Source organism: Coenobita brevimanus, chromosome 67, assembly GCF_032717465.1.
Source record: "Coenobita brevimanus isolate Jiangsu-jjx chromosome 67, ASM3271746v2, whole genome shotgun sequence".
Lineage (NCBI taxonomy): Eukaryota > Metazoa > Arthropoda > Malacostraca > Decapoda > Coenobitidae > Coenobita > Coenobita brevimanus.
In genome coordinates this window covers 33,658,787-33,672,799 of record NC_137020.1, presented here as the reverse complement: position 1 = coordinate 33,672,799, position 14,013 = coordinate 33,658,787, and the positions used below count along the sequence as shown (strand labels likewise).

General features: G+C 46.6%; 1 long non-coding RNA gene across 1 annotated transcript in view; it reads right to left on the bottom strand.

Moving 5' to 3' along the window:
* LOC145405452 (uncharacterized) overlaps nucleotides 1-11,083 on the bottom strand; it is a 44,185-nt gene extending 33,102 nt beyond the window's left edge. Inside the window, exon 1 of the long non-coding RNA XR_013898374.1 lies at nucleotides 10,885-11,083. This is a non-coding gene — a long non-coding RNA (uncharacterized LOC145405452). The remainder of the gene's footprint in view (nucleotides 1-10,884) is intronic.
* Nucleotides 11,084-14,013: the final 2,930 nt, after the last annotated feature.

Below are 14,013 nucleotides of genomic sequence, written 5' to 3'. Positions count from 1 at the left end.
CTAATAAGAGAGGGCGAGGGAAAATAATGCATCTCCGTGGTGTAGTAAAGTGTTCATTAATTATCCTTTATTGTTATTACTGTAGGTGGTAAAGAAAGAGTAGTAATGACTGGGATTATAACACAGCCCTTGACGCCACCTGGTTTGTTAGTGTTTGTGTGGGTGGATTAAGATTACTATTATTATTATTACTCTAACTATTATTACTATTACTATTATTACTGTTACTATTGTTGCTATTATTGCTATTATTACTATTACTATTATAATTATTATTAGTAGTGGTAGAATTAATCAAGTTTTCTCTACAGACAAACGATGGAAAGTACAGTATGTGTGTGTGTGTGTGTGTGTGTGTGTGTGTGTGTGTGTGTGTGTGTGTGTGTGAGGGGGGGTGGCATAAAGAAACCCGACAAATAATAAGCGCAATGTGTGTGGTTTATGAATACACTGAGCCTCATGTATGAATCACAGGCAATCTAATCTCTCTTCTCACCCTCCGCTCCAGCACTCCTTTCATTTCATCTCTCATCTCCATTTTGACTCAAGACTTTCATATCCTTAGTCTTTTCTCAGCCTAAACTTTATTGCTCTCGGCCGACACAAGGCAACCTCCTCAGATCCCCGACTCCCTCCAAGCAAGCGTGAAGTTATCTTGGAAGACAAACCCTTTCTGGACAGACTTGTAAGTTAATCACAAGAAATGAATTACTACCTAACCTAGCCCAGTTATCTCTTACTCGCTGCCACTGTTGTATCTATCTATCTATCTATTTATCTATCTATCTACCTGTACTTATCTATTTATTTTTATCCAACCCCCCGCATTTCAAACGCCATGTCTATGGGGCGATTCCACAGTAGTTTTCGTTTGTTTGCTTCCTCCCCAACCACACTTAATAACCACATTTTTTCTAAAAAGTTCAGTATCCACTTTCACTACCCCTGTCAAATGGTTAGATAATTAAGATTGCTACATAGTTTAGTCACCAAAATCATCATATAATTCAGTCATAAGTCATTTACACAGTTCAGTTTCTTTTGTTTGGGTGCTTGCAAACCACTACAAACAACTGTGGAATCGGCCCTATATGCATCTCTCGAAGTGAAATGGTTTGGATTGGGCTTTCCTTTGACTTTTGCTTTTTGTTTCAGAGAGGGACAGCAATTTTTTTTTCCTTTCAGTCGTTAAGTCCAACATATTTTGGCATAGGAAGCTGTTGCTCTTCGTGTTTCTGTTCACATTTTCTCGTTCCCTCTTTGCTTTCATCTGCTTTAGTCTTTGCCTTCACTCCTCTTACATTATCTTCAGGTTTCTCTCTCTATATATCTCCACCTTCTTCTCCCCTTTCCTCTCTCCTTCTATCCCTCTTACATTCTCTCTAAGTTTCTTTCTTTTGTCTTTTCTCTCTTCTTCTATCCCTTTCTCCTACCTTCCTGCCTCCCCACCTTACCTAATTTCACGGGTGAGGTCTCCACCACCTTAAAACAAGCAACAAAGTGTACCAGTCTCACTAAGAGAGAGGGGGCGGTGCAGAAAGGATGAGGGGAAAGGGAGTAAGGGAAAGGGAGAAGGGAAAGGGAAGAAGAGGAAAGTTAGAAAGGCAAGAGGAGAAGATGTAGGGGAGAAAGGGGAGGCGAGATGAGGACAAGGAGAACGGGAAGAGGAGAAGAGGAAAGGGAGAAGAATGGGGATGGAGAAAGAGTGAAGGGAAGGTAGAGTGGGAGAAAGTAAGATGAGAGATGAGAGAAAAGGAAAAGGGGAAGGGGAAGGTGGAAAAGAGGACCGAGGAGAAGAGGAAAGAGGGAGGGGAGGGAAAAGAAAACGAGACGCGGAAGGAGTGAAGTAGAGGAAAGCGGGAAGACGATGGGAGACTACTGTAACGCCACCCACAATTCTTTGGCTAATCTCTCCTCGTGTCTCTTCCTCTCCCTGGCTCTCCCTCTCTCTTCCCCTCCCTTACTCCCTCCCAGTCCCTTCTTCACCTCAGTCTCTCTCTCTCTCTCTCTCTCCCTTCCTCTCCGTGTGATTAATGTTCCCTTCAAAGCTCAAATTTACAGACTGTTGGTGACGTATCTACTCTTCTTCTTCCTTAAGTTAATACAATCTTTCTTCTTCTTCTTCTTCTTCTTCTCTCTCTCTCTCTCTCTCTCTCTCTCTCTCTCTCTCTCTCTCTCTCTCTCTCTCTTGTGATTAATGGTCCCCTGTTCAGAGGCCTAATTTACAGGCTGGAGGTGAGTCTGGTGACAATAGACTCAGCCTCATTAAGATAGGATGCTGGGAGGTGAAGGGGAGGAGTGAGAGAGGAGATGAAAGGGGAGATAAGAGAGAGAGAGAGAGAGAGAGAGAGAGAGAGAGAGAGAGAGAGAGAGGGAGAGAAATGTGACAGAAAGACAAAGAACAGAGTGATGGTGGGAAAGAGGTGAAGAGAGTGCTAGAGAAATGAGATAAGAGGCGGACGGGAGGAGATGAGCGAGAAAGCTAACACAGATGATGAAAATGAGTGAGTCTAAAGAGAGACGTGAGATAGCTCTAACTGAGGTGAGAAGGAAGAACAACACAGGGAAATGTAACAGGGAAAGAATTTAGGAACTGATAAAAACCGAAATTATGAGAAGTAGAATTATGACAGTGACAAAAGGAAAATATGTGTATTGTTATATAAAGCAAGTCTGTCTGTCTGTCTGTCTGTCTGTCTCTCTCTCTCTCTCTCCAATCATCTACAGTCCCACACCTCACTCCTTCATTACACATGATGAACCAGCACACACACACACACACACACACACACACACACACACACACACACACACACAGTGACCGTGTTGTTGTTGTTGTCGTGGAGGGTCAGTATTAAATTCTTGGCTGGTGTTGTGTTCGGGTTTGTGTGTCTCACAGGCGGCCAATATGTTGCACAGGAAGGTAGGGTAGGGCAGGGTAAGGTAAAAGGTAAGGTAAGTAATCTCTCTCTCTCTCTCTCTCTCTCTCTCTCTCTCTCTCCGTTTATTAGTTTATTTATCTCTCCATCTATCTAATTGTTTAATCTGCCATGTATGTCTCACTGTGGATTATACTTTGTGACGTCAGTGCGCCTTACTGCAGTTGACTCTCCTGAACATTTATTATCTCCATCCATCCATCAAGCTGAGCCTCTTGCCTTTATCCCCCACCCCACCACCTGTTTCCCCCCCTCGCTGCCCCCCTCCTTCCCCCCTCTTGTCACCTCCCCCCCTCCGCCTGTCCGTCACCCATCACAAGCCTCTGTCACGTCCACACCTGCCGTCACCGTCACGTCACTGTCACATGAAGCGACACGGAATGGTTAGTGACGGTGTAGTGACAGAAGACAGAGTAGGGTGTAGGGTGGGGGTGGAGGGGCGGGAAAGTGCGAGGGATGAGAGGGAGAAAGAAAGCGGAGAGGGAGTGATGGAAGAGATGATGAGAGGGAGGAGTGGGAGATGGAACGAAAGGGAAGTGAGACGTGGTAGAGGGAAGGGAGGGAGAAGATGGAAGGGAGGGAAAGTGACAGGGATGGGAAAGAGTAGATGGGGAAGAGTGAGAGAGAATAATGAGAGTGAGAGGAGGGAAAGGAAGGGGTGGGAGAAAGAGTGCGAGGGACAGGAGAGAGAGAGAGAGATGGAGAGGAGGCAGGAAGAAGGGAGGGGAGGAAGAGGAAGGGAAGAAAAAGGAGGATCAGAACACGAACACACACACACACACACACACACACACACACACACACACACACACACACACACACACATTAAACCTGGACAAGATACGATGAAGATAAGCTAAGATACAGACAAACAATAAAATGTTACTGAAACGAATAGTGCAAATAGTCCACTCAGTTGCCTTATCTTGTTTCCAACAGCCATCGCCTAGTGGTACGAAAGTCCATGAAACTAACTGACAATACCCTCAGATGCAGGCCATGCTTTCTAAACCTATTCATTGTGATTAAGGATGAACTTCTCTAATCATATCAGTAACTCCAGTAAATGAAATACACTCAGCAACCCTATGTTGCTTGAAGCTGCCTAAGGATAAAGTTATGAAGACGTCTTAGATTAAATCGAGGTGTTGTCCCAGATTTATTTGAAACGAGAACCCAGTGGACTACAGGCTTAAGTTGCCCTCTTCGTGCAGTCCACCATCTTCCTTTCAGGGATTAGGGAAATAATTGAGGGACGTATGTATAACCAGGCAGTGCACCCCCCTGGCTATATCGATGCCACCATGTGAAGGGGTCCCTCTACAGCACCAGGAAGCCGTCTTAAAGTAAATGCTAATGCCATAAGACGCTGACCATACTTCTTGCACCTTCTTCATAGTGATTAAGGATGAAGTAGGCTAATACCACCAGCTCCTATATATCCCCCACTAAAATATAATTATTACCCTTTATTCCCACACTATATTCCCTTAATCTGTGACTTAACTGAGGCATAATGTTGGCGGCAATGGGTACAGGACGCGAGCAGTCTGGGAGTTGGGGTTATCCGGTTGTCTTATTATTCTCCAATACATAATTACCGAGTCCCTGTACCAGCATCCCAGCCGGAGAAGACAGTGCACATACACCTGAATGCCTTTGCGATATTATACCATGTTGTATAGTGTGCTGAAACACTTGAGTACTTTGTGCTTTGTGAAACGTGCGTGGGGGGTGTATGTGTATTCCAACACACACACACACACACACCAAAAATAACAATTGCATTAGCCTCCGTCATCCGTCATATTACAAACCAGCCAAGCAGATTATATCGCTTGCCTGACAAATTTGTGTACCGACACCAAATAATGACGGATTTTTTGTCTCTCATCATCACTCACAACCCAGCAATGTGTAAGTCACGTGGCCGGCATAACAAAGCTGAATAATATTACCTCCGCCAAGTTAGGGAAGGCTATGTACTGTATTCTCCCTCGTATGTTTGCTTGCATGTTTGTGGAGAAGATATTTCAAGAAGTTGTGATCGGATTTCAGCTAAATCAGGTGGTCATGTGGGATCGGTGCGTCCCGGTACTCACGTTCACTGCGCGACACCCTGCCCACAACCCACACACCGCGACGCCCAGCCTGCCACACCACTGCCATACCACGCGAACGGATCACAGCAAATGATTTTTTTTACTCACCTCTTCCTAGCTTCCCTCTTCCCCGTCACTCACGTCTTTTGCGCACACCACCGCACCGCAGCAGACCGACCACACGTACCGCAGCTTCACACGACCCGATCACAAAGCCAGAGAAACTTGAACGGGCCCTATCTTCATGGACTGAGCGACCTTGACACCTCTTTCTCAGCGTCTTATTTTGCCTGTAATGCCTTAACATCCACTCGTATGGTACTGAAGCAAGCCAAGTAGATAATGAAACGCTATAAATAACATACAAAAGAATATCAAGGCACAATAAGCACTAAATCGCCAAGGAACGCGTGCAAAAGTCCCCCACCCTTACGAGACCCGTGCGACTGGCCACGATGCCCCAGGTGCTACCCCAGAAAACAACCCCAGATTGCAGGACAGTCTCGGGCTGGGGATATAAACACTTAATAAATCCCTTATGTACACAAACAGCTGACATATGGATATCAAAAATAATTCCTGTATAATTTTCGTTTATTATTAGTGCAGTTATGTTGGTAGTGGAGTTAATTACTGAAGAATACAATTTTCTACCAGGGTAATGTTATAGGTTCTTACAGTTCCTGGATACCGTGCAGAGGGTCAGGATGGAGGCGTCAATCTTCACTCGTCACAGGGCTCATCAACCCCGCTTATGTTTTGTTTTTTTTCGTCCATTTAGTTATTTTTCATTTATGATTACCAATATCACTGAAGAATAGGCATATAAAAATAGTCTTAAATGGATAAATGTACTAAATGTTAATTAGATGAAAGTAGTGCCTCATACACCTCACTCATGTAGATGTGTTGTAATTTTCGTACATGTAGGTATTTTTCGTGTATGCAAAGGTATTATTTATCACCAGGAAACAAGAGTAAATGTTGTTATCAGTTGAAAAAATAAACTGTAGGATTGTCCATTACATGGGAGTAGAGACTAAGATGCGTTATTGAGTTTCGTCTCCCCTAACCCCTCCCTCCACCCCCTCCCTCTTGTCCCCTTCCCCCTCCCTCCACCCCCTCCCTCTTGTCCCTTTCCCCCTCCCTCCATCCCCTCCCTCTTGTCCCCTTCCCCCTCCTTCCACCCCCTCCCTCTTGTCCCCTTCCCCATCCCAGCCTTCTTGTGTCCCCCCTCCGCCTCCATCTAGTTTCCCCCTCTCCATCCTCCCCCCCACTTCCCCTAATGCTGTGTCCTCATCCCCGTAGTATTGGAGCTGATGATGCAGTGGTTAGCGTATCTAGCTCGCAAATGGAAGAACCCTAGGTTTTTCTCGAACTGACCACACTGCTGAACGCAGCTGTTATCCCCCAAGACCCTGTTCAGCAAGCAGTATAAATGGGGACCTGTACGTAACATTTGACTGTTGTGGGTCTTGCTCTATAGTCTAGAGGAAAACAGTTGGCTGAAATTATTTTGCCCCAGTGGGAATTATGCAGTACAGTTAATTTATATGGTACACACTGCCCCCCTTACCCCAGAATGGATACTCTCTCTCTCTCTCTCTCTCTCTCTCTCTCTCTCTCTCTCTCACACACACACACACACACACACACACACACACACACACACACAACACACCCAACATGTCCCTCACCCGCAGTCAGAGCAACATTGACCACACCACCACCCGGCAATTACCTTCCTTCCTCCACCCCTGGCCTCCATTACCCGCACTTGCCTCCACTTACCTGTAGCTCTTTCCTCCGCCCTCACATCTGACTCTTTCTCCTCCACCTGAAATCCATCATCCTTATCCATCTTCATTTCCATTTTTCCTTCTTTACCTCCACCTGCGCCAGGCTCCACTCCCTCTCTAGCCCTTCTTTTCCTCTGTCTCCTTCATTACCTCCACCAGCGAAGTTGGAGGAGGTAATGTCATCATCTATGTTTGTCTGTTTGTCTGTCCACACGATATCCCCAAAAGTTCTCAATGATTTTCAATGAAATTTTGTGGAAGGGTGGGCCATGGGCCATGAAAGAATTGATTAAGTTGATCTGAGCGCTTCCTAGTTACATTTGTCTTCTACACACACACACACACACACACACACACACACACACACACACACACACACACACACACACACATACCTTCCTCATCTCCAACTCCCCTACCCTCCCTTACCTTCCGCAACCCCTAAATTTTTCCCTTCCCCTTCCTCATCTCCCCTCACACTCCATTTCCCTCCTCCCTCCCCCATCTTCCCTCACTTCTCCCATTTCTGCCCCTCTTTTTCTCTGATCTCCCTTCATCCTCATTTTTCTCCCTCTCGCCCATCCTCTCACCCCTCTCATTTTTTCCTCTCCCCATCCCCTCTCCCCTCAACCTCACATTTTTCTCTCTCCCCTTCCCCCCATCACCCTTCACCCTTCCTATTTTCCTCTCCTTTGCTCCCCATCTCCTCTCATCCCCTCCCATGTGTCCCCCTCATTTCTCCCTCTCCCCTCTCCCCCACTCCCCCTTCCGCACCCCCACTCCCCACCATGTCATTAAGGGTCAAATTACCCCACAACACCAATCATAAACCCGCCTTCCAGTCCCTACCACCATGGCCTAAGTTTTAATAAGACATTTTTCTCATATAGGTGGTTGGTGGGGGTTGGTGTGGGGGCGGGGGGTCATGGAGGTGGTAGTAGTGGTGGTGTGGTAGGGGTGGTAGTGGTGGTAGGGATGGTAGGTGAATATTAGAAGGGAAGTTTTGATGAGTGGATGTGGTGATGGTTGTGGCAGTGGTGATGTGGCTGTGGTGTGATGTGGTAGATAAGTGTGTGGTGGTTGTTGTGTTGATAACGATGGATAGGTGGGTGGTTGTGGTGGTAGTGGGTGGTTGTAGTGGTAGGAGGTGGGTGTGAGGAGGTTAGTTGTGGCGGTGTGATTGTGGTGGTGGTGGTGATTGTAGTGAAATGAAGATATGTGATGAGGAGAGTGAAAAATGAGATGGAGAAAGAGAGAATGGAAGATGAGTGACTGTAAGGAAGATGAGGATGAGGAAAAAGAACGATAATGAAGGATGAAAAATAAAGGTAACTGAAGAGGAAGAAGACGGAGAGAACAATAAGAATGAAAAAGAATGAATAAGGCATGAAGTTAAGCGAAGAGTGTGCTAATGGAAAAGAATGAGATGGAAGCTGAGAGGATGATGAAGAAGAAGCATGAGAGGAAAGAAAAAAATGTAGGGAAGATGAAGGTGTAGAAGAATGAGAGGCGGAGGACGGGAGGGATGAAGAGTGAAGAAGAAGAAGACTGGAAGAGATAGGAGGGTTGGAGATTGAAGAGTAAAGATAAAGTTAAATCAAGATAATTGTGGCGCGATGAGGGCGATTATCATCTGATTTATGATAATCGAACTGAGACGCGGCGCTGTAACACGGGGATTGGACACACACACACACACACACACACACACACACACACACACACACACACACGGTGGTGTAATTCTGGAATTTTGCATGAAGGGGAAGGAAATTTGAGCTGGAAGATGGGATTTGTTTTTTTTATGCATTGGACTGTACAGTAAACATAAACTAAGTAGCCCGTTCCCTAGATCCAGTATTCCACCCATGACACACATGACCTGGTAGTTTATTGGGCCTCTATAACCTTTTTACTCTAACTTGGCCTAAAACTGACCCTCTATAGCTTGAATGCCAAGGTGTATAAATAGATTAACACTAGAGTTTGGTGCTAGTCACGAAGAATGCTGTGGAAAAGAGGTAGAGCCATAGTTAGTCTCCTTCGGCTACGGTGCTACGTGAAATGAACCGTAAAGGAACAAATCTTGGCCGGGTTAAGGTAAGGGAATTATGCTAAGCTTCCCGCCACCCTCACTTATGTACAGTACTTGGGATATTTGTTCAGGTTAGGTGTTATGGTGTGAGTAGCTTTTGTTTTTATTTTCTTCTTTTCTAACTTGTTGCTGAAACGATATGAGGAGCAGTGAACACAGTGATTATCAAATTCAATTCCACTCGCTACTCCTTGCAACAGCTGGGATTGAACTCGCGACCGCACAGGTATCAGCCCATCACTCTATCCATTACAAAGCCATCTCTCGTCTCAGCTATTCTCTTATCTTCCATTCACTTTTTTCCCTACTCATTATTTCTCCCTGTGTTTTGCCTCGTCAGTTTTCATCTCTTCCCTTCCCATCTGTGTTATTCTTTTTTCTTCTCTTTTCTCATCGTCCGTCCTCCTTCTCTCCCTGTCCAGTCTTCCTTCCCTCCCTCCCTCCCTCCCCCTCTCCCTTCAGTTCTCTTCCTCCCTCCTCCTCTCTCCTGATATACACACGAGTCTAACGTGGTATAATTGTGACGTATATCCTTCAATTATCTCATCTCTCTTATACCCTCCCTCCCTCCCTCCCTCCCTCCCTTCCTCTTCATCCCTGCCTCTCTCCCATCCCTTCCTCCCTTCTTCCTTCTCCCTCCCTTCCATTCCTTCTCCTTTTCCTCCCTGCCTCTCTTTCCCTTCCTTCCGTACCTCAGTTCCTCCTTTAGTTCACTTCCCTCCTCTCTCCCTTCATCCTCCTTCTGTCTCTCTCCCACCTTTCCTCCCTGCTCTCCCTCTTTCCTTCCTTCTTTCAATACTCTCCTATTTTTCTTCATCTCTCCCTTCCTCCCTTCGTTTCCCCACCCCTTTCTCCCTTTTTTTCTCTGTCCCCATCCTTCTCCCTCACCGCCTCTATCCCTCTCCCTTCACGCCATCCTTTCCCTCTCCATCCTTCCCTCTTTCCCTCTCTTCTCCATCCATTCATCTCCTTCATCCTCTCCCACTTCCTCATTCATTTCTCCCCTCATCTACTCCTTCCTTCCTCCTCCATTCCCTCCCTCCCTCCATCCATTTATCCTTCTCCACCTTCCTTCCCCCTTCCCTCCCACCCTTCATCCATCCATCCATCCATCCAACCACCACCCACCCTTCCATCCATCCGTCCATCCTTTCATCGATCCATCCGTACTTCAGCTTATATCTATCTGTTTATCTACCCATCTCTGTATATCTATGCTTTAATCTATCTGTATGTGCACATGTCCATCTACATCCATGCATCTTGCTATCAAAGTTTATAGAAGTAATTATCTCTGTTAAATAAAGGGGAGGGGGAGTTCATCTGACTTTATAATGGCCACAAGTGAGGCTAATTACTCTCTCTCTCTCTCTCTCTCTCTCTCTCTCTCTCTCTCTCTCTCTCTCAACTCAACTCCATATCACTGACACTCACTCTTCTACTCAAATCTCACTCTTTCTTCTCTCCCTATGCTCGTTCATTCTTCTTTCACTCTCACGCTGCCCATCTTTATCAGTTAACTCCCTCATTATCCATTACCCCTCTTAGCTTCCTCATTCTTTTTATGAAACGACCCTTGATTATACCAGTCGATCCCTTGGTTACCAGTCAGTCCCTTGGTTACCAGTCGATCCCTAGGTTACCAGTCAGTCCCTTGGTTACCAGTCAGTCCCTTGGTTACCAGTCAGTCCCTTGGTTACCAGTCGATCCCTTGGTTACCAGTCAGTCCCTTGGTTACCAGTCGATCCCTTGGTTACCAGTCGATCCCTTGGTTACCAGTCGATCCCTTGGTTACCAGTCAGTCCCTTGGTTACCAGTCGATCCCTTGGTTACCAGTCAGTCCCTTGGTTACCAGTGTCGATCCCTTGGTTACCAGTCAGTCCCTTGGTTACCAGTCGATCCCTTGGTTACCAGTCAGTCCCTTGGTTACCAGTCAGTCCCTTGGTTACCAGTCGATGGCTGACTGGATGGCTGGGTGGTTGGTTGGTTATACGGATGGGTGGCTGGCTGGCTGGCTGGACAGATGGACGGGTGGCTGGCTGGCTGGGTAGCTTGCTGGCTGGCTGCTATCCCTGTCTTATTCTTGTAGTTTAGTCACACTCTTGTTGGAGCTGCCCAGAATGCAACTGTCCTGCTGCCCTTATCCTCTCTCCTTAGCTTCTTACTGAGTTCTGGCAGTTCCGTCCCTCAGTCTGTGGACAAAAAGCATCATCTTCATCATCATAATCATCATACTGTACTCATGTTATCATAATCACTATCAGCATCAGTGTCCTCCTCCTCCTCCTCATCTTCATCATCATCATCTACCTTGTGTGTGTGTGTGTGTGTGTGTGTGTGTGTGTGTGTGTGTGTGTGTGTGTGTGTGTGTGTGTGTGTGTGTGTGTGTGTGTGTGTACCCGCTAAGACCCCCTGACAGCTGAGGACAAAAACATGACTAGATAAAGACGTTTACCTCTCCCCCCTCCCCACTCTTCGTTCCCTTCCCTTTCCCTCTCTTCTTCCCCTCCTCACCTTCTCCTCTCTCCTCTCTATCTTTCCCCCATTTTTTTCTTCTCCTCCTCCTCCTCCTCCTTCTATTTATGCTCCCCCACCTCCTTCATCACATCCTTAGTCAAATTATCATAGTCATCCATCTTACCTTTCTACCACTCTCATTTCTTATGTCCTCATCCTCCTTATTAATACTCTCTCTCTCTCTCTCTCTCTCTCTCTCTCTCTCTCTCTCTCTCTCTCTCTCTCTCTCTCAGCGCAGATGCACTGATTAGAATAACTGCCACAAACTGCCACCCTCCATCTTAACAGTTCACTGGTGTCACTCAGTGTTGGCAGTGTTGGTAGATGGTACGAGCAGTGTTGGCAGGAGGGAAAACACGAAAGAGGATGAGAATTTAGACATCAGTGGGGAAAGAGAGAGATGGACAGACAGGGAGGGAGAGATTAGACAGAGATAGCGAGAGGGGTTGGAGGTGGGATAGGGTCATAGGGCTTGGGTGGTAGTGCGTAGTTGTGTGTGTGTGTGTGTGTGTGTGTGTGTGTGTGTGTGTGTGTGTGTGTGTGTGTGTGTGTGTGTGTGTGTTTAGTGCCTCAAGATGATTTTAACTCAGGGAAATACCGCTCCTTCTGAAAGGCCTTACGTTTTGCAATGGTGGAAGTAACAGTGGTAGTAGGTGGGAAAAACACGAAAAGGGGAGAGACAGACATCAGGGAGGAAAGAGACAGACGAGGAGACAGGGAAAGAGATTAAAGAGAGAGATAGTGAGAGGGATGGGGAGGGTTGGAGCATCAGAGAGCAGGATGACACACAACAGCTGATAATGTTCACTCTCTTTATACAAAACTGCTAAATAGGAAAGGAAGGGGGGGAGGTGAGGGTTGAGGGAGGAGTGGAGGGAAAGGAGGAAAGGGAAGGGAAGGGGTGGATGCTGGGAGGGGATAGGAGAGAGGGAAGGGTACAGAGCTTGTGGGAGAGGAGAGGAGAAGGAAGAGAGACGAGAAAAATAGGACGGGATGGAGAGGGAAGAGAATGAAATGTGAAAGAGATTGAGACAGACAAGGTGTGTGTGTGTGTGTGTGTGTGTGTGTGTGTGTGAGAGAGAGAGAGAGAGAGAGAGAGAGAGAGAGAGAGAGAGAGAGAGAGAGAGAGAGAGGAAATGGCTAAATGGAGGTGCAGGGCAGAGGAAGTAATATAAAAAGTGAAGGGAAAGAGAGAAATGCCCATAAAGTGGAAAATGAGAGAGAGAGATGGAAGGAAGGAAAAAAAGAAAAACAATAAGTGAATATTAGAGAAAATGGAAATGAGATAATTGAAGAGAAGAAATATAGAAAAAATTGAATAGCACCTTATATGGGAAGGAAGAAAAATGAATAAAAAAGAGAAATATAAAAGAAGGAAAAAGAAGAAATCGTGAGAAAAATGGAACAGTAAAAGATAAGAGACAAAGTAAAGGCGAAGAGAGTACATGAGAAAAGGAGGATGGGGAGGAGAAGTGGAAGGAGGGGAGAGGAGAAGAGAGGAGAGTTGTGTGAAAGGGAGGGGACAAGAGTAAGGGGGAAGGGGGGAAGAGAGAAAGGAGGAGAGGAGGGGAGATACTAGAAAAGTGGGCGAAAGGAGAGGAGAGTGGAGAAGAAGAGTGGAAGGGGGAGGAGGGAAAGGGAAAGGGAAGAAAGCAGGAGAGGAAGAGAATGGGAGGAAGGAAGTAGGGTAAGCCAAAAGACAACTTAGTGTGGTGGAACGTATGATGTGTGGGGCAGACTGGGAGCCGGAGGAAGGGAAGGAGGGGGAGAGGAGAGGAAAGAACAAAGAAGAGGAGAGAAGAAAAGGAGAGGAGAGGAGGCAAGAGGAGAGAAGAGAAATGATAAGAATGAAAAGGAGAACAGGAGACGAGGGGAAAGGAGAGCAGGGCAGAGAGAGAAGAGATGGAAGAGTAGAGCAAGTATTAAGGTACTGGATAAGTGTGGGTGCTTTAGGGCCTTAATATATATTTAAGTCCCTAAAGTATACGTAGAGATGGACAGGGCCGCTGCTAGGAATGTTTCCCTATTTAAAACGAGGAGGCAGAGAGGAGAGGCAGAGGATGGCAGGTTAAGGAGGGGAAGGGGCGTCAGATAACTACGAGAGGGAGGGACAGGGGGTACTGGGGAGATAGGGGAGGGGCAGGGGGTACTGGGGAGATGGGGAAGGGACAGGGGGTACTGGGGAGATAGGGGAGGGGAGGGTAACGATGAGGAGAAGAGAGACTGAAAGACAGGAGGAAGGAGTGAAAATAGAGGACTAAAAGAATCCATTTAGGATATGCTCCTAAGGGAAGGGATGGGGTGAGGGTTGGAAGGATGGGAAAGGAAGGGAAGGTAGAGGTGAAGGCGAGGGGTGATATTAAGGGCAGTGATGGAAAGGGAGGGGGTTAGGATGAGGATTAGAGAAGGTAGGGGATGAAGGTAAGGGATGGGAAAAGACGAGAGTTAGGGAAGGGAAGGGAAGGAGTGGGACGAGTTTGGCAAGGGATGAAAACAGGGAAGGGAGGGGCGGGAAAGGGGTGAGGGCAAGACTCTGGCACTGGCACTCTGTGTAGCCGTCA